This window comes from Pseudorca crassidens, chromosome 21, assembly GCF_039906515.1.
Source record: "Pseudorca crassidens isolate mPseCra1 chromosome 21, mPseCra1.hap1, whole genome shotgun sequence".
NCBI classification, from domain to species: Eukaryota; Metazoa; Chordata; class Mammalia; order Artiodactyla; family Delphinidae; genus Pseudorca; species Pseudorca crassidens.
In genome coordinates, this window is record NC_090316.1 from 24,914,607 (window position 1) to 24,927,360 (window position 12,754).

Sequence of the window (12,754 nt, forward strand, 5' to 3'; positions counted from 1 at the left end):
AAAATCTCAGGGCCAGTGCTCATATTTCCTTATCAACCTGTCCTAAGGCATCTGGAAGTATTTGGGCAATGAAAGAGAAACACAGGGTGAAAGGTACATAGCCAGAAGCTATACTACTGAAAATTCTTCTGATCAGCGTTTCTTTAAAATGGAAAGCACTGGATCTGGTTCTCATCAACAGCTAATCAAAGCTATCATTAAAAAAAAATTCCATCAACCATGCTGAAGGAAAAGAATGAACTTTCCTTCTATTCTCTCTGTAGAAAATTATATAATAAAAATATCATATGTGGTCTTCCTTCCCCAAAATCCATACTTATTGTGAGAAAAACCCCGGACAAATCCCAATAGAAGGACATTTTACAAAATAAAATAACCAGTATTTCTCAAAACTGTCAAGGTCAAAAACAAGGATCGTCTGAGAAACTGTCACAGCCAAGAGGAGTCTAAGAAGATACAACCACAAAATGTAGTATAGTGTCTGGTCAGGAACAGGAAAAGGACATTAGGTAAAAAATAAGGGAATCTGAATGAAGTATAAACTTTAGTTATAAAAAAGTATCAATGGTGGCTCATTAATGTTAACAAATGTACCATACTGGGGACTTCCCTGGTGGTCCAGTGGTTAAGACTCCACGCTCCCAATGCAGGGGGCCCAGGTTTGATCCTTGGTTGGGGAGCTAGATCTCACATGCTGCAAATAAAAGATCCCATGCGCCACAACTAAAGATCCTGCACCCCGCAACAAAGATCCTACGTGCTACAACTAAGACCTGGCATGGCCAAAAAAAAATTCATTAAAACAAACATCTTGTTTTAATTCATTAAAACAAGATGGCAGAGCAGAAGGACATGTGCTCACTCCCTCTTGCGAGAGCACCAGAATCACAACAAACTGCTGAACAATCATCAACAGGAAGACACTGGAACTCACCAAAAAAGATACCCCACATCCAAAGACAAAGGAGACGCCCCAATGAGAGGGTAGGAGGGGCACAATCACAATAAAATCAAATTCCATAACTGCTGGGTGGGTCACTCACAAACTGGAGAACACTTATACCACAGAAGTCCACCCAGTGGAGTGAAGGTTCTGAGCCCCACGTCAGGCATCCCAACCTGGGGCCTGGCAACAGGAGGAGGAATTCCCAGAGAATCAGACATGGAAGGCTAGTGGGATTTGATTGCAGGACTTCGACAGGACTTGGGGAAACAGGGACTCTACTCTTGAAGGGCACACACAAAGTAGTGTGTGGATCGGGACCAAGGGGAAGGAGCAGTGACCCCAGGGGAGACTTAACCAGACCTACCTGCTAGTGTTGGAGGGTCTCCCAGAGAGGCAGGGGCCAGCTGTGGCTTACCATGAGGACAAGGACACTGGCAGCAGAAGTTCTGGGAAGTACTCCTTGGTGTGAGCCTTCCCAGAGTCTGCCATTAGCTCCACAAAAGGGCCTGCAGGCTACAGTGCTGGGTCACCTCAGGCCAAACAACAAACAGGGAGGGAACTCAGCCCTACCCATCACTAGACAAGTGAATTAAAGTTTTACTAAGCTCTGCCCATCAGAGCTCTACCTACCAACAGTCCCTCCCATCAGGAAACTTACACAAGCCTCTTAGATAGCCTAATCCACCAGAGGGCAGACAGCAGAAGCAAGAAGAACTACAATCGGGCAGCCTGTGGAACAAAAACCACATTCACAGAAACATAGACAAAATGAAAAGGCAGAGGACGATGTACCAAATGAAGGAACAAGATAAAATCCCAGAAAAACAACTAAATGAAGTGGAGATAGGCAACCTTCCAGAAACAGAATTCAGAATAATGATAGTGAAGATGATCCAGGACCTCAGAAAAAGAATGGAGGCAAAGATCGAGAAGATGCAAGAAATGTTTAACAAAGATGTAGAAGAATTAAAGAACAAACAAACAGAGATGAACAATACAATAACTGAAATGAAAACTACACTAGAAGGAATCAATAGCAGAATAACTGAGGCAGAAGAACAGATAAGTGACCTGGAAGACAGAATGGTGGAAATCACTGCCAAGGATTAGAATAAATAAAAGAGAATGAAAAGAAATGAAGGCAGCCTAAGAGACCTCTGGGACAACATTAAATGCACTAACATTCGCATTATAGGGGTCCCAGAAGGAGAAGAAAAAGAGAAAGAACCCGAGAAAATATTTGAAGAGATTATGGTCAAAAAATTCCCTAACATGGGAAAGGAAATAGCCACCCAAGTCCGGGAAGCGCAGAGGGTCCCAGGCAGGATAAACCCAAGGAGGAACACGCCAAGACACATAGTAATCAAACTGACAAAAATTAAAGACAAAGAAAAATTATTAAAAGCAACAAGGGAAAAATGACAAATAACATACAAGGGAACTCCCATAAGGTTAACAGCTGCTTTCTCAGCAGAAACTCTACAAGCCAGAAGGGAGTGTCACAATATATTTAAAGTGATGAAAGGGAAGAACCTATAACGAAGATTACCCAGCAAGGGTCTCATTCAGATTCGACGGAGAAATCAAAAGCTTTCCAAACAAGCAAAAGCTAAGAGAATTCAGCACCACCAAACTAGCTCTACAACAAATGCTAAAGGAACTTCTCTAAGTGGGAAACACAAGAGAAGAAAAGGACCTACAAAAACAAACCCAGAACAATTCAGAAAATGGTAATTCAGAACACACATATCAATAATTACCTTAAATGTCAATGGATTAAATGCTTCAACCAAAAGACACAGGCTCACTGAATGGGTACAACAATAAGACCCATATATATGCTGTCTACAAGAGACCCACTTCAGACCTAGGGACACATACAGACTGAAAGTGGGGGATGCAAAAAGATATTCCATGCAAATGGAAGTCAAAAGAAAGCTGGAGTAGCAATACTCGTATCAGATAGAATAGACTTTAAAATAAAGGGTGTTACAAGAGACAAGGAAGGACACTACATAATGATCAAGGGATCAATCCAAGAAGAAGATATAACAATTGTAAATATATATGCACCCAACATAGGAGCACCTCAACACATAAGGCAAATGCTAACAGCTATAAAAGAGGAAATCGACAGTATCACAATAATCGTGGGGGATTTTAACACCTCGCTTACACCAATGGACAGATCATCCATACAGAAAATTAATAAGGAAACAAAAGCTTTAAATGACACAATAGACCAGATAGATTTAATTGATATTTATGCAACATTCCATCCCCAAACAGCAGATTACACTTTCTTCCCAAGTGCACATGGAACATTCTCCAGGATAGATCACATCTTGGGTCACAAATCAAGCCTTGGTAAATTTAAGAAAATTGAAATCATTTCAAGTATCTTTTCCAACCACAACGCTATGAGATTAGAAATAAATTACAGGGAAAAAAACGTAAAAAACACAAACACATGGAGGCTAAACAATACATTACTAAATAACCAAGAGATCACTAAAGAAATCAAAGAGGAAATCAAAAACTACCTAGAGACAAATGACAATGAAAACACGACCATCCAAAACCTATGAGATGCAGCAAAAGCAGTTCTAAGAGGGAAGTTTATAGCAATACAATCCTACCTCAAGAAACAAGAAAAACCTCAAGTAAACTATCTAATCTAACACCTAAAGGAACTAGAGAAAGAAGAACAAACAAAACCCAAAGTTAATAGAAGGAAAGAAATCACAAATATCGGAGCAGAAATAAATGAAATAGAAACAAAGAAAACAATAGCAAAGATCAATTAAACTAAAAGCTGGTTCTTTGAGAAGATAAAGTTGATAAAGCTTTAGCCAGACTCATCAGGAAGAGAGGTAGAGAACTCAAGTCAATAAATTTAGAAATGAAAAAGGAGACGTTACAACGGACACCACAGAAATACAAAGCATCATAAGAGACTACTACAAGCAACACTATGCCAATAAAACTGACAGCCTGGAAGAAATGGACAAATTCTTAGAAAGGTAAAATCTTCCAAGACTGAAGTAGGAAGAAATAGAAAATATGAACAGACCACTCACAAGTGATGAAATTGAAACTGTGATTAAAAATCTTCCAACAAACAAAAATCCAGGACCAGATGGCTTCACAGGTGTATTCTGTCAAACATTTAGAGAAGAGCTGACACCCATCCTTCTCAAACTCTTCCAAAAAATTGAGGAGGAAGGAATACTCCCAAACTCATTCTATGAGGCCACCATCACCCTGATACCAAAACCAGACAAAGATACTACAAAAAAAGATAATTACAGTCCAATGTCACTGATGAATATAGATGCAAAAATCCTCAACAAAATACTAGCAAACAGAATCCAGCAACACATTAAAAGGATCATACACCTTGATCAAGTGGGATTTATCCAAGGGATGCAAGGGTTCTTCAATATACGCACCTATGGTCAACTAATCTATGACAAAGGAGCTAAGGGTATACAATGGAGAAAAGACAGTCTCTTCAATAAGTGGTGCCAGGAAAACTGGACAGCTACCTGTAAAAGAATGAAATTAGAACACTCCCTAACACCATACACAAAAATAAACTCAAAATGGATTCAAGACCTAAATGTAAGACCGGACAGTATAAAACTCTTAGAGGAAAACAGGAAGAACACTCTTTGACATAAATCACAGCAAGATCTTTTTTGACCCATCTCCTAGAGTAATGGAAGTAAAAACAAAAATAAACAAATGGGACCTAATGATACCTAAAAGCTTTTGCAAAGCAAAGGAAACTATAAATAAGTCAAAAAGACAACCCTTAGAATGGGTGAAAATATTTGTAAATGAATCAACAAAGGATTAATCTCCAAAATATGTAAACAGCTCATACAGCTCAATATTAAAAAAAAAAAAATCCCAATCAAAAAATGGGCAGAAGACCTAAATAGACATTTCTCCAAAGACATACAGATGGCCAAGAGGCACATGAAAAGCTGCTGAATATCACTAATTATTAGAGAAATGCAAATCAAAACTACAATTAGGTATCACCTCATGCCAGTTAGAATGGGCATCATCAGAAAATCTACAAACAAATGCTGGAGAGGGTGTGGAGAAAAGGGAACCCTCTTGCACTGTTGGTGGGAATGTAAATTGATACAGCCACTATGGAGAACAGCATGGAGGTTCCTTATAAAACTAAAAATAGAATTACCATATGACCCAGCAATCCCACTACTGGGCATATACCCAGAGAAAACGATAATTCAAAAAGACACATGCACCCCAGTGGTCATTGCAGCACTATTTACAATAGCCAGGTCATGGAAGCAACCTAAATGCCCATCGACAGACGAATGGATAAAGAAGATGTGGTGCATATATACAATGGAATATTACTCAGCCGTAAAAAGGAACGAAATTCGGTCATTTGTCGAGACGTGGATGGATCTAGAGACTGTCATACAGAGTGAAGTAAGTCAGAAAGAGAATAACAAATATCGTATATTAACACATATATGTGGAATCTAGAAAAATGGTACAGATGAACCAGTTCGCAGGGCAGAAACAGAGACACATGTAGAGAACAAATATATGGACACCAAGGGGGGAAACTGGCGGGGTGTGTGTGTGTGTGATGAATTGGGAGATTGGAATTGACATATATACTCTAATATGTATAAAATGGATAACTAATGAGAACCTGCTGTATAAAAAGATAAATAAAATTCTAAAATTCAATAAATAAATAAATAAATATTTTTTTAAAAAAATGAAGATAAAAACAGTAAAAAAGAAAAGAGAGATAACTAATAAGAACCTGCTGTATAAAAAAATAAATAAAATTAAATTAAAAAAAAAGAGACACATGCACCCCAATGTTCATTGCAGCAGTATTCACAATAGCCAGGTCATGGCAGCAACCTAAATGCCCATCGACAGACGAATGGATAAAGAAGATGTGGTACATATATACAATGGAATATTACTCAGCCATAAAAAGAACAAAACTGGGTCATTTGTAGAGAAGTGTATGGACCTAGAGACTGCCATACAGAGTAAAGTAAGTCAGAAGGAGAAAAACAAATATCGTATATTAACACATATATGTGGAATCTAGAAAAATGATACAGATGAACCGATTTGCAAGGCAGAAACAGAGGCACAGATGTAGAGAACAAACGTATGGACACCAAGGAGGAGAGCGGGGGGTGGGGTGGGATGAACTGGGAGATTGGGATGGACATATATACACTAATATGTATGAAATAGATAACTAATAAGAACCTGCTGCATAAAAAATAAAATTCAAGAATAAAAAAATTAAAGAAAAGAAAGCAAAAACTAAAAGCAAATATACCATACTAATGTTAGATATTAATAATAGCAGAAATTGGGTGTGGGGTTTATGGAAATTCTGCAGTTTTTCTGTAAATCTAAAACTGTTCTAAAAAATAAATTTTAGGACTTCCCTGGTGGTGCAGTGGTTAAGAATCTGCCTGCCAATGCAGGGGACACAGATTTGAGCCCTGGTCCAGGAAGATCCCACATGCCACGGAGCAACTAAGCCCGTGCGCCACAACTATTGAGCCTGTGCTCTAGAGTCCGCGAGCCACAACTACTGAGCCCATGTGCCACAACTACTGAAGTCTGTGTGCCTAGAGCCTGTGCTCTGCAACAAGAGAAGCCACCGCAATGAGAAGCCCGCGCACCGCAATGAAGAGTAGCCCCCGCTCGCCACAACTAGAGAAAGCCCGCGTGCAGCAATGAAGACCCAACGCAGACATAAATAAATATTTTTAAAAATAGAGATTATTTTAAATAAATAAATAAACTTTTAAAAAATCTCATATAAAGAAGCAATTAATGAGTATGCAGCCAAAATGGTAGGGGTAAAAACTTATTATAGAGGTCGGAAAAAATTGATAAAATGTTTAGATTTCTCCTAGTTTTTGTGAAGTGTATGGTGTTATAAAGTTTTAAAATTTGAAATTTATTTTTATTTCTTGTTTCAATCTATTGAAACTTTCTCTTTTGTATTCAACTTTGTAATTTTCTTAATGAGGCCCCCTAAATTACATAAACTTCCAGTTCCACAAAACCTGGATCCATGCTTGTTTGATCATGTGTGAATAGTTAGAAAAGTATGTCCAGTTCAACAACTGAGTACGTACTGTGTGTAAATAGCATGCTAGGACTTGCATAGGCGTGTGGGGTGGTGGTGGTTTATGAAAATAGGATACAGTGCCTGCTCTCCAGACACTTACAGTTTCATGGGGGAGACGGTTATATGTCTAACGTAGATGTCTACTGATGCCAACCCTTTCTTTAACCATCCACCTCCCAAGGTCTGGAAGTAAAAGCACATTGGCCATTATTACTTACTTTATTTATTTTAGCTGTGCCGGGTCTTAGTTGCATCACGCAGGATCTTCATTGTGGCATGCGGGATTTTTTAGTTGCGGCATACAAACTCTTAGTTGTGGCATGCATGCGAGATGTAGTTCCCCGACCAGGGATCAATCCTGGGCCCCCTGCATTGGGAGCTCATAGTCTTACCCACTGGACCACCAGGGAAGTCCCAGCCATTTTTTTTTAATTGTTCATACATTTAAAAAAAATTTTTATTGGAATATATAGTTGCTTTACAATCCAGCCATTATTAACTGATGTGGCTTAGTTCAGAGGACCATGCTCAAAAGCAACAGATGTAGACGATTAATAATCATCACAACTTCACAGGGGGCAACTGCAAGTGAGGGCTTTGGAGACAAGGCCATTGTCAACCTGCCCCTCAGCTTGTCTCCAAAGGATGACTGACTCACTTTAGCTTCTCTAGAAGATTGATGTAGATTTAGATCTAGCTGGAATTAGCCACAAAATTCTAATCAAGTCAAAATGTAATGGGGGTGAGAACAACTGAGAAGACTCAAGCTTCTGTTAGGAAATTCGTTGCACTGAAACATCCAGTTGGCTCTTGGTCGCTCAGGTAGAGAGTCTTTTGGAAGAAATAAAGTAGAAAAGAGGTTTGAGACTGGATTCCTACTTCTACGCGAGTCACAAAATGGAACCCCCAGCTGTGGAGTCTGGAACTTTCATTTAATGAGAAGACTGAGGCCAGAGGATGGCAGTCCTTGTGACACCCTTCTAAGGTCTGTACTCTTAATCTCGTTTTACAGAGGATGGAATGGGGCTTTATGCAGGTTGGCCCAATCCCAAAGCCTGTGTTCTCAACTTCTGTGCAATACTGCCACCCATCATGTCTATATCTGATGGTCACAGGACAACCCCATAAACTGTGAAAGTTTTTGAAATGATTACAGAGCAAAGGCTTTTTAAAAAGTCTTTGTGACCACCTAGAAGAGTGGGATAGGGAGGGTGGGAGGGAGATGCAAGAGGGAGGGGATATGGGGATATATGTATATGTATAGCTGATTCACTTTGTTATACAGCAGAAACTAATACAACATTGTAAAGCAATTATACTCCAATCAAGATGTTAAAAAGAAGTGTTAGTGCCGAAAAGGACCTGAGAAATTATTTCTTCTAGCCCCCTTAATTCCTGAGGGGAAACCTGGACTTCTGGGGAGTGAAGTTGCTTCCCAGCGTCACAGAGTAGCTTCTGCCAGCGGGCTAGGAATCGAGATGCAATCCCCGGTCGTGTGCCGGTCCCAGTCTAGAGCCTGAATTAAGGGCTAGAACCCAGGGACTGGCATGCTCATTAGGAGAAAAGTGTCCCTGGAGAGGGAAGGGATAAGAGGAGGCAGCCAATGACAACTGTGACATGTTATGGGTGGAATTGAGGGCCCCCCCCCATTTATACGTTGAAGTATTAACCCCTAGGACCTCAGAATGTGACCTTATCTGGAGATAGAGTCTTTACAGAGGTAATCATGTTAAAGTGGGGTCATTATTGTGGACCCTAATCCAGTTGGACTGGTGTCCTTATATGGAGAAATCTGGACACAGGCACATATGGAGGGAGAGCCACACAAAGAGACATAGGGAGAGGACGGCTCTAGAGAGAGGCCTGGAACAGAGTCTCCCCACACAGCCTTCAGAGGGAACCAACTCTGCTCTCACCTTGATTTTGAACATCTAGCCTCCAGAACTGTAAGACGATACTTTTCTGTTGCTTAAGCCACCCAGTTTGTGGCACTTCGTTATGGTTGCCCCAGCAAACTAATGCACCACAGACCTTGGGAAGCATCTGAGGAGGCACCGGGGCTGAAGGACCGGCAGGAGAAGTCAGGGGGCAAAGGAGGGGCTGAAATGATGAAATTATGGGTGCGGAGAAGGAGACACAGGCAGAGATCTAAATCCAGGATTAGCAAGTGGAAACCCATACAAACGAAAGTGGAGTCCATTTTTTTCTTTTAAGTGGAGAGTCAAGATCTAGCAGATCTAGATGAGAAGGGGGCCTAGGAGAAGTGAGCTGTTGTAGAGGCCGCCGGGGTGTGGGCTGCCTCACCATCAGCTTCTGGAGCAGTGAGAGAAGCCCAGGGGGAAGTCCTTAGGAGATTATCGTGGAGTCAGCTGCAGTCCGCTTTGAGGTCTCCGTGAGCACAAGTTCACCAGAATGTTAAGTACAAGTACGCTTGCACGGCCTGACTATTATGGACGTGCTCTGGAGGCCGACTGCCTGAGTTCCCAGTGACTTTTGCCCTCACTAGCATTCAACCTCTCTGGGCCTCAGTTTCTGAATCTGAAAAGGGAATAATGACTGCACCCACCTCATAGGGTTATGATGAAGATTCAATAAAATAATGTGTGTGAAATGTTTCAGTAAAAGTTATCTGTCATTATTAGAGGTGTTTATTACAACAATAATTCTTCTCCTGCCTCCAATTCCAAGCAGTACTAGATAAGTGCCCTCCACGCACTGCGGGGCACAAGCGCCACTGTAACTGGGACCACCGGTATTAGAGGTTAAGGATACTGGCAGGCCACAGGTGCTAAGAGGAAAAATAACATTTGGGCTCCGAGCCTGAAAAAAATTGCGTTGGCTTCTGAAAGCCCCAAATCGGCATCGCATGCTCGCAGACAGAAGTCCTCAAAATAGCACAGCCAGGACTGAGCAGTGGACAGGCCACAAGAATTGTCAGGTGAACACCGCCCTTGAGCGATGTCGAGCATGCGCTCTGCTCCACCTATACCTGGGCTCATCTGTCCGGGTTGCTTCATGTCCAGGGCTCTGCAGAAATCCAGACGAGAGCCTTCCCAGCCAGGGAGTGTGGCGAAACTCTATGTGGGGGCTGTAGTGAAATCAGGTTAAAAGGGGTTACGCACGTCGCTGCCAACGAAAATAGGAAAGGAAAGTCCTCGGGCCCCCAGGGCCCCTCCCTGCAAAAGCCCCCTCCCGCCAAGGAGTCAGCGGGGCACGCGGTTGCGGGTGGAAAACGCAAAACGGCGTTTCCCGGCCGCCGCAGCACCGCAGCCTTCCGGGCTGAGCCACCACAATTTACCCCTTGCCCTTCCTCGGACTCATTACGAAATCCACGGCAGTTCGGACGACTAGAGATACGTGTGCCCCGGGACACTCCGTGCCCTCCCGGCATGCGCGCGACCAGACGGGAAGGCGAGCGCGCGGCGGGCGGGGCGGGGCGGGGCCTGAGGGCGGGGCGGGCGCGGCACGAGCACCCGCCGCAGCCTGGCTCCAAGGCGGCGGGGCGTGGGGCGTAGCCAGCCACGCAGTGGCGGCGGCCCCCTTAAATAGGAGCCGAAGTCGGCTCGGGGTCAGCAGTGGGCTGCGGTGACAGCCGGCGGTGCACGGCCGAGCCTGTGGAGGAGGTGAGTGCTCCTGCCGCGGGGAGCCGCATCCGTGCCCGCTGCGGCGCCGGCGTCTCGGCGGGGCGCGGGGCTGAGGCTGCCCTGCCGGCCCGAGCCCAGGAGGTTGCGGCCGCAGCGGAGGCACGCGAACAGGGCCTCGGCTCGCAGGGACGTTCCGCTTTTCCGGCCTCTGCCGCGCAGCTCCTCGGGTTCCCGCCGCAGCGGAGGCCTCCGGGCCGCCCGAGCCGCCGCCGCTTCCCGTGCCGGAGCCGGGGATGCCGGCCCGCAGCTCCCCTCGGGCGGCGCGGGTTTGGGGCTGGTGCACGGCGTGGTGCGTGTGACGCGCGCCGCCGAACCGGGTCCTTGTTTGTGTGGCGGCGGGGACCGGCCCGGCGGGAAGCGGGACCCGGAGCTGCAGATACCAGGCGATGATCCGGCGGGGCCGTGACGGTGCTCTCTGGGCCGCGGCCTCCTTCCTGCCCCCGTGGCGGGGTTTCAGGCGCTCTCGGACCGCGCGTGGAAGCATCGGAGCAGGCGGTCTCCCAGCCTCGGCGTGACGGTGGCCCCTGCGCGCAGCGCCCGCGGGAGGGTCAAAGGCAGCATCAAAAGTCTGTTGCCACCATGTGGAAATTCTCGCGGTGCTTGCAGAGGAGTGCCCATATCCGCTGCACATGGCCGTGATGGAGTCATTTAAAGAGCCTGGCATGTTTTGAAATTAGGAAGCAAAAATCATGTTATCTATTACCTTGTAGCCTAGACGGTGACTTGAATGAACAAAGAGCCTGGCATGTTTTGAAATTAGGAAGCAAAAATCATGTTATCTATTACCGTGTAGCCTAGACGGTGACTTGAATGAACACGTGCACGAGAACCGAGAGACCAGACTCCTTCCCCACCCCACTCACTTTCAAGGTTATGGAGCTTAACTAAGACCGTTATAAAAGTGCCCTTGCCTTTGAAAGTTCAGACTTTTAAGCTTCTTGTTGATGCAGGAATATACAGAGTGCCCTAACTGTTAATATTCTTACTTTTATTTTTGACCTTTGCTTAGCATAAGAGAAACTGGTTAAATTTCAGTTTCTGACACAGATTTCACCTGTGATTATCTCAGTGTAAACAATTATTTGCTTAACACTTAACAAACAAAAAGCCAGTCAAAACCTCTGGTTTGATGCAGTTTTCAGATGGAGGTGGCAGGTTAGATTGGCTTAAAACTTAAAGTCTGAGTTGACAGTCTGGTTGGGTGGGCTTGAGAAGGTGGGACTTTCACCTTCGCTTGCCATCAGGGTAGAGCCAGTCCTGGGAGACTTTTTTTCTTATTCTGACTCAACTGGGAGAATCCCTTCCTAGTATGAAACTTGACTCCTCATTTAGAAAAGACTGCATTAGACCAAAGTCTTTCACAGCTAAAATTCTGTGACTAGAAAAAGCAAACCCTGAAGAGTAGCACACTTCATACCTCCCTCCCCCACTTAAAATAAGATAGACGCATCATAGACCATGTGTTACAGATTTCTGTTTTCTGCATTTGCTGTAGAATGAAAAGGCTTTTATTAAATCGCCCTTCTCTCACAATTATAAGCATGTTGACCTATTTCCTTCCCGTCTCTGTTATGCATAGTTTGGCAGTATTTTTATTATCGTTGTGAGCAGCCTGACTAAAAAGAATCTCTGGGCTTTTAAATTTGGGGCATTTAAGAGATAGATACTTGTGACAAAGGCAGGTAGAGACAGGTGTCTGTTTATATCACAAAGGTCAAGTGTTCATAACTGTCTCTGCTTCTGGTTGAGCTTTGGAATAGCTGACAGTGTACCGCATGCCACAGTGTCCTGCTTGATATCCAGGGCTGGTTACATCTTTGGTTTTTGATGTAGCTGTCTTGTGGAAGTTTGGAGGAGGGCCTGGGGAAAGATCATGTTTTGTCATTACAGCTGGGGATTTCTCCTCTCTCCCTTCAAGTTTCACTTTTCTGGAAAGAGGGAGACTGTAGGAATAGTAGTAATTTCTAGATGTGATACTCAGTAACCTTGGGGGAATAG

General features: G+C 43.9%; 1 protein-coding gene across 2 annotated transcripts in view; it reads left to right on the forward strand.

The window, feature by feature from the left end:
* The first annotated feature begins 10,592 nt into the window (after positions 1-10,592).
* Positions 10,593-12,754, forward strand: part of ACSL1 (acyl-CoA synthetase long chain family member 1) — a 72,222-nt gene continuing 70,060 nt past the window's right edge. Inside the window, exon 1 of one of the 2 annotated variants that reach the window (XM_067721656.1) lies at positions 10,593-10,735. The gene's annotated coding sequence lies outside the window, so the exon portion shown is untranslated. The remainder of the gene's footprint in view (positions 10,736-12,754) is intronic. The other variant, XM_067721658.1, reaches the window with a different exon arrangement.